The sequence below is a fragment of the Lagopus muta genome, chromosome 20 (genome assembly GCF_023343835.1).
Source record: "Lagopus muta isolate bLagMut1 chromosome 20, bLagMut1 primary, whole genome shotgun sequence".
Taxonomy (NCBI): Eukaryota; Metazoa; Chordata; class Aves; order Galliformes; family Phasianidae; genus Lagopus; species Lagopus muta.
In genome coordinates this window covers 187,320-206,273 of record NC_064452.1, presented here as the reverse complement: position 1 = coordinate 206,273, position 18,954 = coordinate 187,320, and the positions used below count along the sequence as shown (strand labels likewise).

The 18,954-nt window shown below is 42.0% G+C and overlaps 1 long non-coding RNA gene across 1 annotated transcript in view; it reads right to left on the bottom strand.

Moving 5' to 3' along the window:
* Positions 1–14,165, bottom strand: part of LOC125703042 (uncharacterized) — a 33,190-nt gene extending 19,025 nt beyond the window's left edge. Inside the window, exons 1-3 of the long non-coding RNA XR_007380750.1 lie at positions 14,065–14,165; positions 13,839–13,905; positions 10,686–10,880 (exon numbers count right to left, since the gene is read on the bottom strand). This is a non-coding gene — a long non-coding RNA (uncharacterized LOC125703042). The remainder of the gene's footprint in view (positions 1–10,685; positions 10,881–13,838; positions 13,906–14,064) is intronic.
* Between the last annotated feature and the right edge of the window lie 4,789 nt (positions 14,166–18,954).

Genomic DNA, 18,954 nt, shown 5'->3' with positions numbered 1-18,954 from the left:
CCCTTGAAATGCTACTTGCAAGACTTCCTGTCTTCTGCTGACAGTGACAGCTCAATCTCTGCATCACAGCATCTGTGAATCTTGCAGCAGATTTTCTGTACCAGGATAATCATTTCTCTCCGGGTAGCATCACTCTGCTGGGTGGAAAGGGCTGGCTCCTTGGAGCACCACAGCAATGCAGCTCTGAGCCTTGAGATATTGACATCTGTAAGATGCCCCAGAGATGCTGCTTTGTCCAGCAGAGCTTCCCTGCTGGCCTGATCAGCAGCTTCCCTGCTGTGACTATGCTGCAATGATACCTTCAGCCTTCTGCATCCCTGCTGTGCTGATTGATTGCCAAGTTTGTCTTCATGTATAGCGATAAAGCAATAAAGCTTTATAATTATACCCTGCTATGTTGCAAGTTGCACATTTCAAGAGAAACTAAAAAGCAGAGTGAAATCTACTGTTTGTATCATACTAGTGCTCATGATGGCAAGAAATTTGCTTGGGCTGGTTTTAAATGCATATTGACAGAATGTTTTTTCATAAAGATGGTTCATATCAACTACCAATTTCCTATTTTGTGTTAACTTATTGCTTTGTAATAAAATCTCATGGCTACAGAGATGGTTCTGTTGTCAGTTAAACACATCTGTCCCACCGGAGGCAAGTCTTACACTGTCTAAAATAAGTGTACTAATCCTTAAAACAAAGTTGCTTTGCATATTCTCAGAACTTTTGAAGTATCCTGTACAAACTGTCCAAGAGAATCTGATTTGCCACTAGTCTAAATCACAAGAGATTTTTTTTGCAACTGCAGAGCCAATCTGAATTATGCCAGCAGCTCTGCTCCCAGGGTCTCTCATTAGCTCCAGAGCTGTTATGCAGCCTCTTGGTTTGCTCAGACATAAAAAAAAAACAACATCCGTGCCTACTCCCTAGGAGAGGTGGGCGATTGCTGCTGAGTTGTGTTGTTTGGGATTTATCACACACTGGTTCTCTCTCATAAGAGCTAAATGGAGTCAGCTTCACTTGGTGTGATACAGACAGCTGGAGATGCTCTAAGTCCTCCAACTTGAGGATGCACCAGCATGCCATTAGACTGTAGGGTTATTCTCATGTGTGAAAATGAGGCTTGAATCTAGCAAAGCATCTTCCTGTTGCCATGCCTCTTGACAACAAATTCTCCCTAAGAGACCCTAAAGCACTGCCTGTACATTGGGCCATCCAGGAAGCTAGACACAAACAAAAATCCTGAAAACGACAAGATCACAAGACCATTGTTTGAAGGCTCTCATTCAAAACTGTCATCCTCCAGAGCAATTAAAAGCTACTTTCATTTTGAATGGAAACATCTGCAGGAGAACTGACATGTTTTAAAACACACATATTGACCTCACATTTTTAGCTGGATATGCCTCGATTTTTCCTAGAGCTAACAGAGAGATTAGCTGCAATGCAGTGATTGGGCCTGCAGAGCCGTGCAGCTGATGCTGAGCTACCAGGGCCAGCCTTACCATGCATGCCAGGACTTCTGTGAGACCTCATCCTCAGAACCAAAAAACATCTCTGCCTTCTACACTCTTTCATTCAATTATCCAGAAATAATATCTTACATATGGGATTATTTTTGCAAACTTCAGAGGGAAACTGGGCCAGCGCAGAGGTCCTAAGTGCCCAGCCCTCACAGCAGTTCTGCAAAGATGGTGCGAATCCCCAAGCCTCTGTGAGTCACACTTTCACTTCTAACAGAGCCAGGTGCCAAATCTCTAATCTCTGCTTCCTGCTAGGTCAGCTGGAAAAACAAAGAAAAATAGAAGCAGCCCTTTCCCCAGCAGAATCAGCCACTATGGAACATAAAGGCGCTTTAAGATTGTAATGGGTTATGCTTCAATCATTATTACAAAGTTTATCAATTATTGAAAAATATTTATTTGAATTATTCATCAACCTTCTTTTATTTAAATAGGCAGTTAGTAGTAGGGAACAAACCATTTCCATTCCTAGCTCTATAATTTAAATAGATAGGCTGTTTTATGAGTACAAGATTTCTTTCTGGAGCAGAAATAGAAGTCTCACTTCACAGCTAAAATCTATTTGATGGAATAATTTTATCATCTAAGTTTGTTGCCACTCCCTCAGGAACAGAGAAATAAAACCAGAAAGTGCCTTTAAGGTACCTGGGGAGCATGGCATGTATCCTGAAGGCTGCACCCTGCACAGGGGGAATGCAGAAACAACCAACAAGCACCAAGCGTGACACTCATCCCACCCATACTCTGGGAGGGCAGTAATTGCTGCCTGTCTGGGTTAGCTGTGGACACACCGTTAGCAGGCAGAGGCTTCATCATGGGGAGGAGGAGTTCACCTGAGCCAGAGTCAGCTAAAAACCACAGTCCTGCTCTCACTTAAAAACAGGCATAGTGCTATTGAACTGAATTAGCACACACAGTTGTCTTTTTCAGCTTGAAAAGCTAACACTCCCATCACTACATCTTTGATCTTGCAAATGCCTGATCTCTGTGGTAAGCACTGGACTCTCCCACTCACACATGTAGGATGACTCATACTGAAATGTAAAACCTTTCATGGGATAGTGACGAAAGGCATTCTGTTTCTCCAGTCAATATTTAAACCTCAGCAAATGAGTTTCAGAAACTTGCTGATAGAGTTCTGCTTTGAAAGATGGGTGCATGTATCCCCCTCCACTTGCTCAAAGCACTGCATCAGCCCTCAGGTTTCTCAGGGACCTCAGCTGCAGCGCGTGGCATTCTCCCCCATGATTGCATTGCACCATATGCAAGTGTGCCAAGTCTCACCTGACCTGCAGAGCAATCAAGCCATTTTAGTTCCTTCAATATCATTTTTGTACAGCAATAAAGCAAACCTGTTAAAGCTGAATCATTAATCATTTGAGCTAAATCAATAAATAATTGTATGCGCCATATTGTTGTGCTTATAAGCAGAACCTTCCAGACTTAGACATACTGGAAATAAACAGTAACCACACAAACAAAAAAAAGACATCTCCTATCTCCCGTCCTGAGCTACACAGGCAGTATTGAATCCCACCAGGTGCTTTTCTGCACATCTCCCACAAGTGCCACCAGGCCATGCTGCCCCAGCTTGCTCCTGCTGCAGCAGCATGCACAGGCAAGGCGCTGCGGACCGCTACCTTTGCCATATGTGTCCTTGGCTGCTTTCTTTGAGCAGAGAGGTTACCTGCAGCTGAATGCAACGCTCCGCACAGCTTCTTCAAACAGGCACGACAGGGGGACATACCACCCCCACAACAGTCAATGATCAGAACACTTTTATTCAGTCCTAACACACCACATGTTGACTAATGGGAAAATGTGGAATAATGGGTTGGAAGTGCACTTATTGCTGCAGTCCCAGAGGTCTTCTGAAAAAGATCAGGGGTAGTCTCCAAAACCATAAAAAGCTGAGAATATCTGAGCACTCGGAACTATTTACAAAGAAGTAATAGGCATGTTTGAAGGCATATCATTTCAATAATTATGTAGATTTATTTCAACTGGAGAAAAAGCAAATGCTACAAATCCATCAGGGTGGGCCTTTGTGAGGCTGAGGCCCAGCAGCGGAGCGCTGCCATCTCTGACAGCCGCGCTGACACCATCCGCCTGCACCGCAGCACAGTGCCGAGGGTTCACCTTTCAGACAGGATCTATCCCCAATGGGATTAAAAATCACACGGTGTGAAGAAGAAATAGGTTTGCAGTCTGTAATTTTCACCCACTGTCGAGGACTGAAAAAGAATGTTTTTGAGATTTCCTTTAAACTACAATGATTTGAAACTGCATCAGGAAAAGGAATTACAGAAGTCTCACATAACAGTGGGCTCCAAGAAGAAACACCGAGTGTTGCAAGAATTACAAGACGTGGCAGCACTGCTGCTGTAATGCCTTCCTTTCCCAGAATTGAGCCATAGCACATCCTTCACTGCGGTGCTTACTGAGACAGGGAGGCACAACCAGGCGCCAGATTCCCAGCTGCTATAAATCACTTATGACTTTAAACTGCTTCAGTTTCTTTAGAAGCCAAGTCTTCTTTACCAGATGAGCTTTGCTCTATTTCCAGGGTATGCTTTCAGGAGTATAAATATTGCACAAGATTAAAAACAGATAGAAATAATGTTCCTTTAACAAAAACTATGTAAGATAATACAATTTTTATAGTGCATGAAAATAACAATAAAGATCCAATCTTTTTAGAAATCAATGAATCTCTATTTTGAAAGCTTCCGTGCAAACTATTTCCTTCAATGAACACAATATATTGAATTGAAAATCTTAACATTATTACAAATGCATCAATTGATCAGTAATGTTCCTCCAAACGGCTAATCCGAAGATGAGATTTTAAAGCACAGCTCATAAATATGGGAACAGAGAACAAAATAGCTTTTTTTTTTTTTTTTTTTTTTTTTTTTTTAATAATTAAACACTTAGCAGCTAAATTGCATTGTAATTGATTGGAAATTTGCTTTTTTAATGAGACGTAGTCACTAGGAAATGTTTTGTTTTTTTTTTCTTCAATGTGACCAATGTGCATTGGGTCAGTTGAACAGCAAATTGCCTTACTGGCCTCCTATTTTGATTGACTAGATTCAACTTCCTGTAAGAGGCATCACCCAACAGATGAGCTTCGACATCGCCCCTCTTCACAGTTCTCAGAGCAGACATTAGCCAGGTGCCCCCATTATCTGGGGGCATCAGACATCCAGAGAGAGCTGGCAGCCACAGGTCTGCCTACAGAGGAAGAGCAGGCACTAGAGCTCACCCACACAGAACACAAAATTTGCACCCTGCAAGCTCTACTCTCTTCCCCAGAACACCATCATGGATGGGCGCAGGAGGCAGCGCTCCATCTGCAGGCTGTGCAGAAGAGACCTGAGCCCCACACATGGCCACACACCTTCTGCCTCCCCCTATCTAGCAGCTGGTGAAGTGAGAATGACAGCCCTCTCCCAGCTGAATTCAATAGCAGAAAGACCCAAGACATCAGGAGTGTAGTTTCCATACTATGTCTATACAGTCTTGGCTAAACTGCCTTCAAAATGGTGGTGTTAAGAGCCCCAAATAGAACTTGTAGGCAGCACTATGTCAGTGGTGAGTGCAGGCAAATGGAGCGATTGGCTCCGCAGCTCAAGCTGCTCATTGCTCTGAACAGCACTGGGCAGGTTCCTGCACTCATTTTCTCTTTTCACTGTTGATCTCAACTTCTTCAAAGCTTAACAGGTGTTACTCAAACCTAGAAATCTACATTACAGTTTATTAGTGTTGCAGCTCATAGATTTCCCATTATGTAAGCCTTTGCATGCAATAGGGCAGTCGTTACTCAAAAAGCCCTTATAATCAAATAGACAAGACAAGCAAAGCGTGGGAGAGAGTACTGAATTCTCTTTTAAATATGTAGTATTTTAGATCTAAAATACTATTATGATTAGTACAAGGTAAAAAAAAAAAAAAGAATACTAAGTATTTCAACACTAGAAAGGCTATTAAAACAATTGTTTCCAAGGATAAACAGTGCAAAAGAATTATTGTCCATCTATGTGAAAAGCACTGGGTAAGTGTGTATCAAAAAGTAAGTAATTGTTTGATAACCTGTTAGTTAGAAGAATTTTCTAAATGCTTCAACTACAAAAGATTGTGATGAATCCTGATTATTGTGAACAATTCATTACATATAACAACAAAATCAGTTACTGTTAAGTCAAATTTGTATTGTGTAGTTTCTAAGATCTTTATTGATGCAACTTGAATTGCAATATAAACATCAGTGATTGCAGTCATTTGTTGCTACCATAGCAACAGATAAAAATTAAAAGGGCAGACTACAAAGCTGAAGCGGCGTCATAGCTGTAGTTTCTAATTGCATCACATTGAAATTGTCTGTGTGTACAGAGTAGGATGGCAGCTGTACTTGCAAGTATCTACAAAGCAGATTGTCCTGCAGTGACTGAGTCGCTTAGGTCAGGTTCTGAAATCGAGGACCAACATGATCTCTTGTGTTTCTAGCAGTTTCTCCCTTTCTTCCTCTTTTCCTGTCTCTCTCTCTCTGGTTTTAACATCTGGAAAGCTGGGGCAAACTTAAAAATTGTACTTCAAAGCAACCTTATGGAGATTCAAGCCATTTTACCATACTCTGAGCTTCAAATTCAGAATTCAGACGTGACAACTGTTTGGGTTTGGATTGTAGAAAATGTCAGAAAACAGAAATGGAGCTGGTTTGGGCTCAGAAACAAAAGAGAAAAAAAAAAAAAAAAAGTTGTGGCTTCTTAATGAAACAGAAAACCAAGAATGGCACTAGAATTTGCACTTTTTTTTTTTTTTTTTTTTCTGGCTTATTTTCTGTAAGCCAGTGCATCGCTCACTGATATATCATCAGTGATACCACACAACAGCCTAAGAAGAAAACACAAATTGAAACCTATCACCTAAGTACAATTGTTCAAAATTGTATTTTTGGCCAAGCTAAACTGTGTCAAGTAACTTCTAGCTTAGGAGCAGATCTATACTTAATTATTACATGTAACTAAATTCTTTTGAGTCCCTTGCTACTAAAAGAAAATACAAAGACACAATTTGAAGCTACTGCGTCCTCTGAGTGAACTGACGCTCTACCCCAGACAAGCTCACAGCTCAGGAAAGAATCAGTCCTGGATTTCTTTTGCATCACGAACAACTGGCAAATACCCTCAAATGAAATTCTCTGCCACACTCATCATCAAAAGGCATGAAAAGCTAGTTCCTGCCAAATGTTTTACATTAGGTAGTTTCTAAGAAAGTGTACCTAAATCAGTAGTAAACAAAAAGTGCCATATTTCAGTCAAAATTTTAGGTGCACATATATTTGGGCTTAAGTCCTGACTGTTCTCTCATTAAACTGCTGAGGAAAACTGACGCTCTTGAGTAACAAACACTGATGTATAATTCATTTCTTTGCATTGCCTTGCAGATTACAAGGAACTCTATTGATTTAAGGTGTTTCGTCTCTGGGCATTACAGGAAAGAAACAAGTGTGAGTTCTCAAAGTTTGGATCTGTGGGTAATTTTCCTCAGCATAGCTATAAGTCTTTGTGAAATCCAGTAACCTGTTACAGCATCCTTCTGTTATAGCTTGTTTTATTATGATGTTATTTGTTTTATTTGATGTTATTTGATAAGTATCAAAAGTAATACATCCCATGTGACAGTAAGATGAAAAGGAAAGGAAAAGTAACAGGGGAAATACCTGTTGTGACTGTAGTAATAGCAAGTAGAAGCTGGTTCTACAAGCTGTCTGAAATGAACTCATATTTCAGCTCAAATAAGCAGTAATGAGCCTTGAAGACACCTGAGGAAGATTTTTGCTCACTGATAGGTCAATTTAGTTATACCTTTGATGTAAAGGTATACTTTTCACCACATATATGCCAGGCTTGGGCAATAGACTAGTTTCCATTACATTAGTGGTCCAGTGGATCATTTGGTTTTGCAGAGGGGCAAGACACTTGCACATTTTACATGCCAGAATTTGAGCCCATAATTACTAGTCTCTAACTGGCTTCCTAAAACAGCCAAATAACTTAAGTTCACATGAAGAATAATGTATCCTGAAATGAAACAGCAGTGCCTCTAATTTCAGGCATTCTATTTTCATTAGTGCTTTGCTTTAGTGACAATGGAAGGAAAATAATACTGCCTGAAGTTATTCAGGCCATGAGTACAGTAGACACACTTAATATGCATAATTACAATATTAATAATGAAAATTTTCATGGTAATTAACAAAGACAATTATCTTCTTTTGTTCTGATTAGCTAAAGATACGTTAAAGGAAGGCTTGCATAATTAATTATCAAATGCAAGGTTCCTTACACCTTCCTTGGAGGTTATTTCAGGGAGCTTGCTCACAGAGGTAATCTCCATAATCAGCATTGTCTGCCATTTCTGAACTTATAAGTTAATTATTACGGTGTCATAAAGAGAAAAATATTTGGGACACAAAGTGGAAGATAAAGCCCAAAAATTAGTATTAGAAATGAAAAAGCAAATTTACAGAACAGTGCTATCATTAAGCATTTGGAAGCATCCTGCTGGTATTGACTTGGAGGAAGGGGGAACAGGCTGCAAAACTAACTTGCACAAAGTCTCAACAGTTCATGGTCAAGTGGAATGGTAAAGCTGACATGTCTCTCCTAAAAAACACATAGCCCATTTATGTAATTGGCCCTTTAACTAGCAACCTGCTAGCAGCAGAGTGGCCTCTAGAAAAGTCTTATCTCCCATCTGAATGACCAGTGTGCCCAACACAGATTATGATCTTTTTTCAGTATAAATATTTACACACACGCACACAAATGACTGAATAATAACTGCACAACTTTCAAAAGAGTCGAAATTTGTCTTCCAGTGTCATGGTACCACAAATACCAAAGCTCAGTTCTGCACAATTACAATCTCTTTGAGGTTTGATGGCCAGGGTATTAGGGTGGCCATTCAGCCCCATGGAGTCTCTCCTTTACCAAGAGGATGAAGATATCAGCATCAGCAAGTGCTTGGGAACAACAGTTTCAGAGGTGCTTCCTGCTGATAGAGCAGCCAACTCACCAAATGATCTGTGAGGCATCCACTGGATGCCCCTGAAAACTTCTTCCACCCTGTGCCTGTCTCATACCCATCGACTGCAACTTCTCAACAGTCACTTTGAACATCTTTGCAATATCTCCATGGGTCTGCAAAGCCTTCACAATCATCAGTCACTACTTTGTGGTATAAAAATGAAATGTCATCTTTTCACAAAAGCAGAAAAAATATTACCAAATTTTTATTTTAAAATCAAGCTGCTGGCCTGACTGACTGACATGTTTATCCACCTGTTCCCTACCAAAGCCTTGTAAGGGGACTGCATTAAGTAGTTTACGTTAAATACAGGAAGGAATCTGCCAGCAAATCTTCAAGAATGAAATGGCATAGCACGCAAGGATGGGTACCTATGTATAAGGTTGCTATCCTTTTAACATATTCTGCTGTCTTTCATGCAACAAAATTGTTCTTCATAGCTGATAATAAGAACTGACTGAAGAAGCTGCACTGCTCCTCTACATAACCAGGCAAAGACAGCACCTCTGTCTGCAAACTTTGGGAGATGTGCCTTTCTGAAATCAAAGAAATTTCATAGCTCTGAAGTCACTGGCAATCACCAAATTTATTGAACACTCAAGCTCCCCTACTATTTACATGTAATTCTACAACATTTTTTCTACCACTCACCAGATTGGGCAGCCGCCCCCCAGCCTGGACTTGAAACCTCCAGGGCTGTTCACGGATTCTTTGGGTAGTTTGTTCCAGGGCCTCGCTACCCTCACAGAGAATAATTTCTTCCTAATGTCTAACCTAAATCTACCCTCTTTCAGAGTGTGCTATCACTACACTCCCTGATAAAGACTTGGTCTCCTTCTTTCCTGTAGACCCCCCTTGGTACTGGAAGGCTGTTCTAATCCTTTTTGTGGCCATCCTCTGGACCTGCACTAATACATAATCCATGGCCCTCTTGTGTTGGGATCTCAAACTCAGATGCAGTATTGCTAGTGAAAAGCTGTCAAGCATGAGTAACTATGAAAGTTAAATAGTAGGGTATGGTTTGTAAAAATACGCCCTTTGTTTTTTCTCTAAACATACTCTGCAGTAGTCTGGGGGCCTTGTGTTGGCTTTTAATGGATCACTTTTACTTGTGGACTGTTGAAAATCCACATCTCACAGGAGAGAGTAATAAGTAGAGATCCCACATAAGCCCTTGCAACAGAACCACTGTGAAACAGCAGTGGGCAAACCCAAAAAGAGATAATCAGATTTATCCCCATCAGCTCTCTGCTGTATATATTGTCAAGTTATTTTCTTCATTTAGTGCCATCTGCTTCCTATGACACTTCTTTCAAATCACAACACTATCTGGGAGTAGGATATACCATCTGGCTTTGCTCTTTTTTGTACACACAAAACTCCTGTCTTCAAACAAGATCAGCCTTCGTGTAAAATCAAGATATATACAATGTAGTGGAGGGAAGGCCACCAGCATACAACACGTAGGTAATGGACAGATACAAACTGGGCTTTACCCTGGTATCTCATAGATTGGTATTAAAGCTTTCAGTGTGATGAAAGGCTGTTCTCTAAAAATGCATTTTGAGAGGCCAGTTCATACAGAAAAGAACTTCCTCCTTACAATTCCTAGGCATAAAAACGTTCCTTAAGTTCCAAGCGGAATCCCTAAAACCAGTGTATTTGAAACACCCAGCAGTATTTCAGGAACACGATGCCATATTCTTCCGTCCTGGTGAGGCTAAGCTCCATTTTCTTTCTCAGAATTGTACTGTTAGTCTGGCAATCGTTTCCTGATTGTAAATACAATCTATTAGTTTTTAAAGACACTGAAAATAAGAAAAAGTCGAACACCTAATTGCTAAGCTAAGTGAACGTGCCCGTTGTCAGGGTCTCACCGGTTTGTGTTCAAGCTCTTCCTGCCAGGCCAAACCCAGGCCGAGCTCCAACGGACAGAGCCTGTTGGACAGCAAAGAGCTCATCGGTGCTCTGCTGCCACCTTGTGACCACAGCCATTCCCACCTGGCACACTGGATTGCAAATCCAGGGAATTTTGAAACCGAGAGAAAAAGGGAAGCTGCTTCCCATCCTTACCTTTGAGTCACGCTGTCCACATCCACAAGGCATACTTTCATTTGGCTCGTCCGTTCTGGTTGTTCACAAGTGGCTCTCTTTTTGCTGAGACAAAGTGCTAGCAGCTGGCACTCAGATTTGCACACAAGGACTTTCTCCCCACAGCACGTCATGGCAAGACTTTGGGCGTGATAAGAGTACCAAAAGTTATACAGCCTAAGAGTAAATGAGAAAGTGCTCACTGAGGCTGGGCGCAGGAGGAGCGCTGCGCGGCAGTGCCTGGCCGCTCTCTCCCCAGGGCCAACGTCTCGTGCCGCCACGAGGCGGTGGGCGCGTGCCAATACCGGCGCGAGCCGCATGGCGGCACTGCAGCACGCCCTGCTCCGATCCTGCTGCTGCTTGGCGGGAGCTGACGCCCGATGAGTAAACCGGGATTTCTTCCACGCCACCCTTCCAAAATAATAGTAGTAACAATGTTGCTCTAATGCCGGTTTTGTGGTACTTTTGGTTACTGTCTGCGCAAGGTGTGACCTGTGGCTGCCCTGCGCAGGGCAACCCACAGCACCGCGCTCTGCAACTGGTGACACTCAGACGTGTGAGCTGCTTGCTCTGCTTGTTGTCCCCTCAGGTTGTTTTTTTTTTTTTTTGTTTTTGTTTTTGTTCTTCTTTTCTTTCCTTTTCATTCATTCCTTTTCTTTCTTTTCTTAATTCCTTATTTCTTCCCCTCCCTCAGAAGAAACATTTTAAAATAAACTCTCCCTGCTGATGCAGAAAAAGTTCCTAAGGCAAGCTTTCTCGGGAATATTTGAAATGACAACAGCCACTGAGATCTCATCACTACTAGAGCTTTTGGTGAAACCTGTTATAAGCCTCTTTTGATAAGGAATTAAAATCAGAGTCACTCTTTGCTCTTGATCTGCAGTAGCAAGTCACTTTTATTCTTTGTTGATAAAGTTACTGGACCTTTGGTGCCTTTTGCTAAAGCTGAGGTGAAGTTTCAGTCTGAAAATGTTTCTCTATTTCCAGATTTAATCATGAGTACCCTAGAGGGAGTCTTCTGCAAAATGAAGCAGAGTTAAAAGGTTTTTTAGAGTTTCAGTTTTGTTGCCCTTTTGTCTACATGTCATTTCTCAGTAGAGCAACATAAAGAAACACAGTGCAAGTCAAATAATCCATGTAACAATCATGGATTACTTTCAATTCAAGATTTGGGTCCTGTAATTCAAAACCAGACAAACTCGCTATTTCTCACTTTGGTACTTTCTTTCATTCAGCAGAAGAGGAAAGTTTTAGACAAAGAAGTAAAAGCTCGTTTATTGAACCAAGCAGAAAAGGACAGGCTGAGAAAAACTACATTTACTCATTTAATTAATTGGACTGAAAGTAAATGATACTGCTTAGAAACTGAAACACAGACAGGAATGTTAGCAAAGAGAAGTGATATGATTCACACCCTATTTGGGATACAGTGAAGAAAGAGACTCACTACCTATAAATCAGTTCAAGCTCAGCTGGAAGTATTATGCAAGATAACTATATCAATTCTTTCTATATATCTATCTCAATATAGTTCTACTGAAGATGCAATTTTTATTGTGGAGAAAAAAATCACTTTTTCTTCCTGTCTTCTGAAACAATTCTCTAAGATTTCACACAGTACTGGATAGACAGACTGGCCTTGGACAGAACGTGCGTTCTGTGAAATCTTTGTGCTGATCTCTGCTTACAGTAGGGAAGGTACTGCCCTGTTCAGAGTAGCATAATTCGAGAGGCACAATGTGTATGTGCAGGTGTGAGGCAAGAGATTGTAAACATACTGGCTCTGAAGCAGTGCTTGCTTAACGAATTTCTTGAAGAATATATTAAAGTGCAAACAGTCATGGATTTTTTTAGTAGGTTTCTGGAAAGTAGCTCTCACAGAAAGGTAATGGAGTCTCCCCCCTTGTAGATCTTTTTAAGCTGTCTGGACATGCTCCTGGGTAACCTCCTCTAGGAATCCCTACTGAGCAGGAGCATTGGACCTGATGATCTCTGGAGATCCTTTCCAAACTTAACTCCAAGAATCTGTGAAACACTCTCTTTCTTGCTTTTGAAAAATAAGAAAAAGAAAAATTGTGGAGAAACCTATATTTTTTTTCCTTCCCTTGACTTGAACTAGGCTTCCTCTTAATTCTAACATGAAAACCTAGCCTTTTTTATTACATTATTAATAAAACTACCTGTTGAGTCACTTCGAGAACCTCATGGGAACCCACTATGTGTTGGAATCCAAAGAGCTTAGTGATATTCTGAGTATTAGCTCCTACAGATGCACTTCCTCTGCAAAATTGTACTTATTAGCCCAGTGCAGAATAATTCAGAGTGGTGAATCTTACATCAGCAGAAGTTTGCCATGGTCGAGATGGATGAACAATTAAATGGATTTGCTATCTGAATGAATTTTTAAGAAGTTACAAGGACATCTATCAGAAGTTTTACACAAACTTCATTCAGAACATCCCCTACAATCTTTCAGTATAAAATGGTTAGGCTCTCTTTGTGAAAGATTGTGCACTGGTTTTCCTTTGTGACCCAATAAAATTGAGGTTATCCTATTCTTCTACCTCACTAAGTTTTAAATCTCCTTAAATCTCTTTTTAAATGCGGTGTTTCACAGTCTTCATTCTCATAATATGCCCAGTGGCCAAGATACTAGTTGAGATACATCAGTTGATGCTGTTTTCATGGCCGATTTTAGCCTTGTGTTTTAACCCCAATAAAGATGTCGTTTCACTTAATTACAAATGTAGCAACATAAGGGAGCATCAGTCATGAGGGAAAACTGAGACAACTGCAGTGTTCGGCATGGTCTGTGCACTGACTCCCCTGTCAGGTGCTGTAAAGTTACCCACTATGATATTATGTAAAAAGAGAAAATGAGCCTTCTGTACTGCAGCATAGGAAGGACTACAGTAGAAACCTCTCCACAGGAAAGCAGCAAATAAGTAATGTGAAAATGCATTAAAAATCCTTCTTGTTTGCAACTTGGTAGCTAGCATACAACCCTCCTGCTCTTTGGCTCTTCCTCTTCTCCCCCCCTCTATTACAGGAGACACAGATAACATAAGGAAAATCCTGGAAGCCTCTGCATATCCCTGTGCTTTGAAGGGGTGAAGAGGGAGAAAGATCTCTTACCAATTTCTGCAGAATATGGTCCCTTCGGTCATTATTTTTCTTGTAATTCTGCTGGATATCTTTTCTTCTAAGAGCAAAGAAAAAAAAAAAAAAAAAAGAAACTGAAAGCATCTGTTGCAATAACTCCAGTAATTCCACCCAGAGTCAAAAAAAAAAAAAAAAACTTTAAAGAATGAACTGCAGTAGTGTCAGACAAGCATGAGTTTTTCACGTGAGTTCCACGTACAGATTACTTTAGTGGTCCTTAGAGGAACCGTGAAGGACCTCTTTCCTTCATTTCCAAATACATTTGATTGCAGTATGGGGTGTATACAGCAGGCAGGGTTGCTCTCTGAAGCTGACTGATGCAATTGGGGATGAAGCTGTTCTCCTGCCCTGCTGCAGGGGGGTGGAATGACACCAGCTGGCCTCTACTCCACAGTGCCCACACTCCTCTGCCCTCTCCTGCCCACTGCAGGTGTCCACCAGGGACACACAATTCCCTGAGGAGGAAGGTGGGAAGCTGCCCACTCACGCCTTGTGTCTTAGAGGTCCAAGTGGCAGTGGGATCCTCTCTTCATCAGAACTGCACAGAGAGGCCTCTGGGTCTAGACGACCTCCATAACTCCTTCCTGCCCAGTGCAAACAGGGCCACAGGGCAGCATTTTCTCTCTGTGCCTGGAGTGGTAATAACCACAGCCAGCTCTGAGGCCCCATCGCCCCATATCACTCTGTAGCTGTGCTGGCAGCAGCACAGGTGTAGCATCAGCACCTGCTTGCAGGTATTGTGGCAGCCCACCTGTGAACACACCCCAGTAATATTTTGCTGATAACTATGATATCACAGCTTACAAGGTTGTAGTCTGGATGGTTGCCAGCAGAGAGGGATAGGCAGCAGCACAATACAAACCCTAGGGACTGCAGGCAGGGGGCAGCCCCTGGTCAGAAGGGCTGCCGTGCGGATGGTGGGCTCCACCTGCAGTGGTCTGTGTCCCTGGGTTCCATGCTTTGTCACAGCCTGGCTGATGTCACCATGGCCACTGTTTTCTCAGCATGTTTTGGTCAAAGAGCTACAGGGCCTTTGCTGAATGGTTGGCTTGCAGCAAGCAAGGAAGGCTGGGGTATGCTGTGGCCCCCCTCCACCTCTGGAGCGGCAGTTTCACTAGCATCCAGCCTTACAAACCCATTTCAAACCCCTGGGGCTTGTCCAGCCAAGACAGAGCAGTTCTCATCACAAACAAAAACTGCCAGCTGGTGGAGAGAAAACATTTGCCCACCAACAGCACAGGCAGAAGCCCAGCATTGGGCTGACAGCCCCACCTCACTAAGCCTTTGCAGCAGGGCTGCTCACACAGGTGCAGCAAGTCCTGCCCATCAGTTGATCTCAGCTGGGGGCTCATGCAAGTGCACAGTTTTACACAGAGATCTTTTAAAGGAATGTAATTTAGAGAGAAACAGAATTTTCTATCTTCATTTCAATACCAGTACTCATCTCCAGGACCTTATGATGAAGGCCTAGCATTTCTTGTACCTGTTATTGCAACTGATACTTCACAGAAGCGTGATATAAGGAGCTCTTCCCTGATGCTATAGATCCTACCAGGTATGGAACTGTAGGTACAGGAGATACAGAAAATAGAAGTTTATGTTCTCTATCTATAAAACAGGGCAATAATATTAACACTTCTATTTCGCAGAGGTATTGGGAAGAATCATTCGCTAGTGTTTGTATAATGTACTATAATGGTGCATACAACAGATGACCCAGATGTTAGTAAGAAATTGGTCTGGTTCAGTTCCCATACCAAAAAACACTCTCTGCCCCCCATTTATTTCTGGGGAAAAAAAAGGACAAAAAAAAGTTGGGGGGGGGAGGGCTGGGGGGGGAAGGAAGAAAAGAAAAAGATGATCAATTAAGGCGTGTGAGCCATTGTCTAGATCTGGGAATAATGAACATTTGTATGAATTTTGTGATACAAATTATGTAATGAAGCAGAGAAGAGTCTTTTGAACAAATATGTTAATGAGATGGCAGCTAAGGGAGACGTTATAGGATTGCCAATTCCAAATCAAAGATTTTATTTCATTTTCTTTTCTTTTCTTTACCCTTTTTCTTTTTTGTAGTCATTAGTCTACACTACTTTTTATGTGGTGCACATTTTAATATGCTTTAGGGCTTCTTGCAAACTATATGAGAAATACCAATTCTAGGTCAAGAATGCCTGATCAGCAACACACACTGACTGAGAAAGCCCCACTGACTCAATATTCATAATGAGGGCTTTTATGCAGAGAGTTGTTGGGCACAGGGTTTGTACTGAAAGGACTGTTCGTTCAGAGTCTGAAAAGCTTTTCTTGGAAAAATATCAGATGCTCCACTGGGAACTTAGTTGAAAGATATTCCTAAAGCAGCAGAGTGGACTGTCAGTGGCTGTGAAAGTACTGACTGGAGGAAAAGCAGAAAGTAAGGAAGCAGTGATGTTTGCTGAATGCTGGAAATAACTCTTTCAATTTAAATTCTGTGTAAACTTACAGTACATAACATTATTGTACAAGACCTCTTCTAGGCATCATTTTAATGCAAGCTTCAAATAGAGGTAAGTTCTACTCCAGCTGTTTCTTAAAATGAGATTTTCAAAAGCCTCTGTAGAAGACTGATGTTTTTCTGCTGCCCTAGAATGCCTTAAAGTGAGCTGTTTTGCTTTTTCTTTCTCAGTGCCAAGTATTAGAGGTCTTATAGTCCTCATTTAATATAATTTTGTTAAACTTTTGTACCTCTGTGTGTTGCATGGAGCCTGCAACACTGAAATAACTTAAAAATGAAACTGCGAAGTGTTTTTTGTCTTGAGAGGAATAGCAGCTATCTAGATCAAATAGATTGCTTTTTAAACAAGCAAACTGTATTTGTATACTTGGACAGCATCTGAATTAAAGGCAGAAAATACATTTATCTGTAATTCAATGTATCACCTGCTTTCTGTAAAGCTTCCTTCCCACAAACTATTCATATCCAGCAATACTGAGACTAATTGCTATGAATGGTAATAAGAAAAATCAGAAAAGTAGCTTCTATACTAAAATTTTTATTTTTCATTTTTCCTACCTGGATGGTTGATCCTGGAATTCCTACTTCCCAAGGAAATTTGACATATAGTCCCTTTCTACTAACCCAAACAATGCAGGCCAGTGTTTGTTAATGAGCCTCCAGCAGTGTCCCACTTCTGAGTGAAACTCTGTACAGTGACTCACATTGTATGTAAATGCCATCTGTTCTGGTATCTATAATACAGAAAGGAAGATCACAAGGCTCTGCATGTTGTTGACAGTGTTGCTAAGCTCATCTATGAATCTGCTGTCTCTAAAGGAGCTGACTCTGCTTCTGTTACTGTTCCTACTCAAGCTATAACTGGCCCAGTCTCTTGAGCTGGCTCTGGAGCTCACTGAACATTTCACTGAACATATTCAGCTCACTAACTCAGCAGAAAACTCTGCTTTTTTTGTTGGGTTCATTTTGTGCTACATCAATTGAGAGAAGACTCCAATGAGTCCCAGTACAACTTGCTAAGAAACTGCAGGTTATGCCATCAGGTGAGCTTGGCCAGTTGCTGGAAATGATCAGCCATAAATTTGGATTTTCTGAACTCAGTTTATCCCTCCCTTTCTCCTTCCAAATGAACCCCCTTCTGCTAAACAGTCAATATATAAACAGCAGAAGATAATAAATCATATTTACATTGATCTGTCAGACAAAGTGAACTCTATCACTAAACCTCTAGAGTTAACTCCTTCCATTTTCTCATTCAAGTGCTTTTCTTTGTTGACTAGGGAGTATTTTTCACTGGAGACCGGACACAGGAATGCAGGTTTTGGCTGATTCCTCACTTTCTGCTAGGTTCTGTGCTGGTGTGAAGTTTCCTCTCTGTTGGTAAGTAACCCAGGGGGATTGCTGCTAAAAGTTTGAATATTTGGAATTTGTACAGATCCGGTTTGCTACTGTTTTCCTTAATGAACACTCATTGCTTTTATAAACAGAACAGTAACACTGGAGTGTCTTGTTTTGAACTTCAAACACTCAAGATCCTCCACTCAACAGAAGACAAATAGCGTAATCTATAGTCGGAGCTCCCCCATTACTTGCTTTAGAATCTGAAATTCTTTATGTCTGAGAGTAACTGCTTGATATGACTGTACAGAGTCCACACAATCAAATTGTCATCTTTGCTGTCTTCCATCTCAGGTGGCTTTTGTCATCACAGAAGAATTCTTTGTCTGGTGCCCAATCCCTCCCTTCTCCACTCCAATCATTTCTTTCTGCCATGTCAGCAGTGCTTGCCATCCTCTCAGTAGTGCTGTCACTTCTGATTTTGTATAGGCTAAACTAACCCTAATCACTGGAACGATACAGCTTAAAAATAACTTTTTTGGTTAACCTTTCTGGGATATTTTTAACCCAGATCACGGACACAAAATCTCTCATAAAATGATAGGCAATGAAACACAACCATGCATGCCTGCACAGGCCTTTGTTTTAGGGAGATCCACACTGCAGGATTAACTCTGCATTTCCCCAGGGGAGCTCTGCTCTGTCCTTCCCCGCCACTGTGTAAATGAGAGATGGTCCTCCCTTGCCATCAACTTGTGCATCCAGCACCTGAAGAAGTCTAGGCAAGGATTTGGTCCTGCAGGTAACGTGCAATAGGAGAATCAGTGGTCACTGGTGGCTTTTTACAGGCACTATGAACAGAGAGATTTTCCTGAACATTCTCCCAGTTGGGGCGATAATTTGGAACACGGCTATCGAGCTGCTTTCCTTGTTTGCTGAGAGGAATGGAGCGAGGGGAAAGCCCCCCTTTATGGACGGGACCCATAGAGACCGAGCTGGTGGATTCGACCTCGCTCCGGGTCCCGCCGAGATCTCCCAGCTGTCGGACAGGAACTGCGGACACCTGCTTCGCGTCCCCCAGGGCTGCCTGTGGGAGGGGGGAACCGCAGGACCGCTTGACCCCACTCGGTGGGGCGGGTGCGGGGCAGGGCAGCTGGGCTGGCGCCCGACGGCATCTCTCCGCCCGCTGTCTCGCTCGTGGGCCGCGTCCGCACCGCTCTGCGCAAGCCCGGCCCCGTCCGGGCGCGGGCGGAC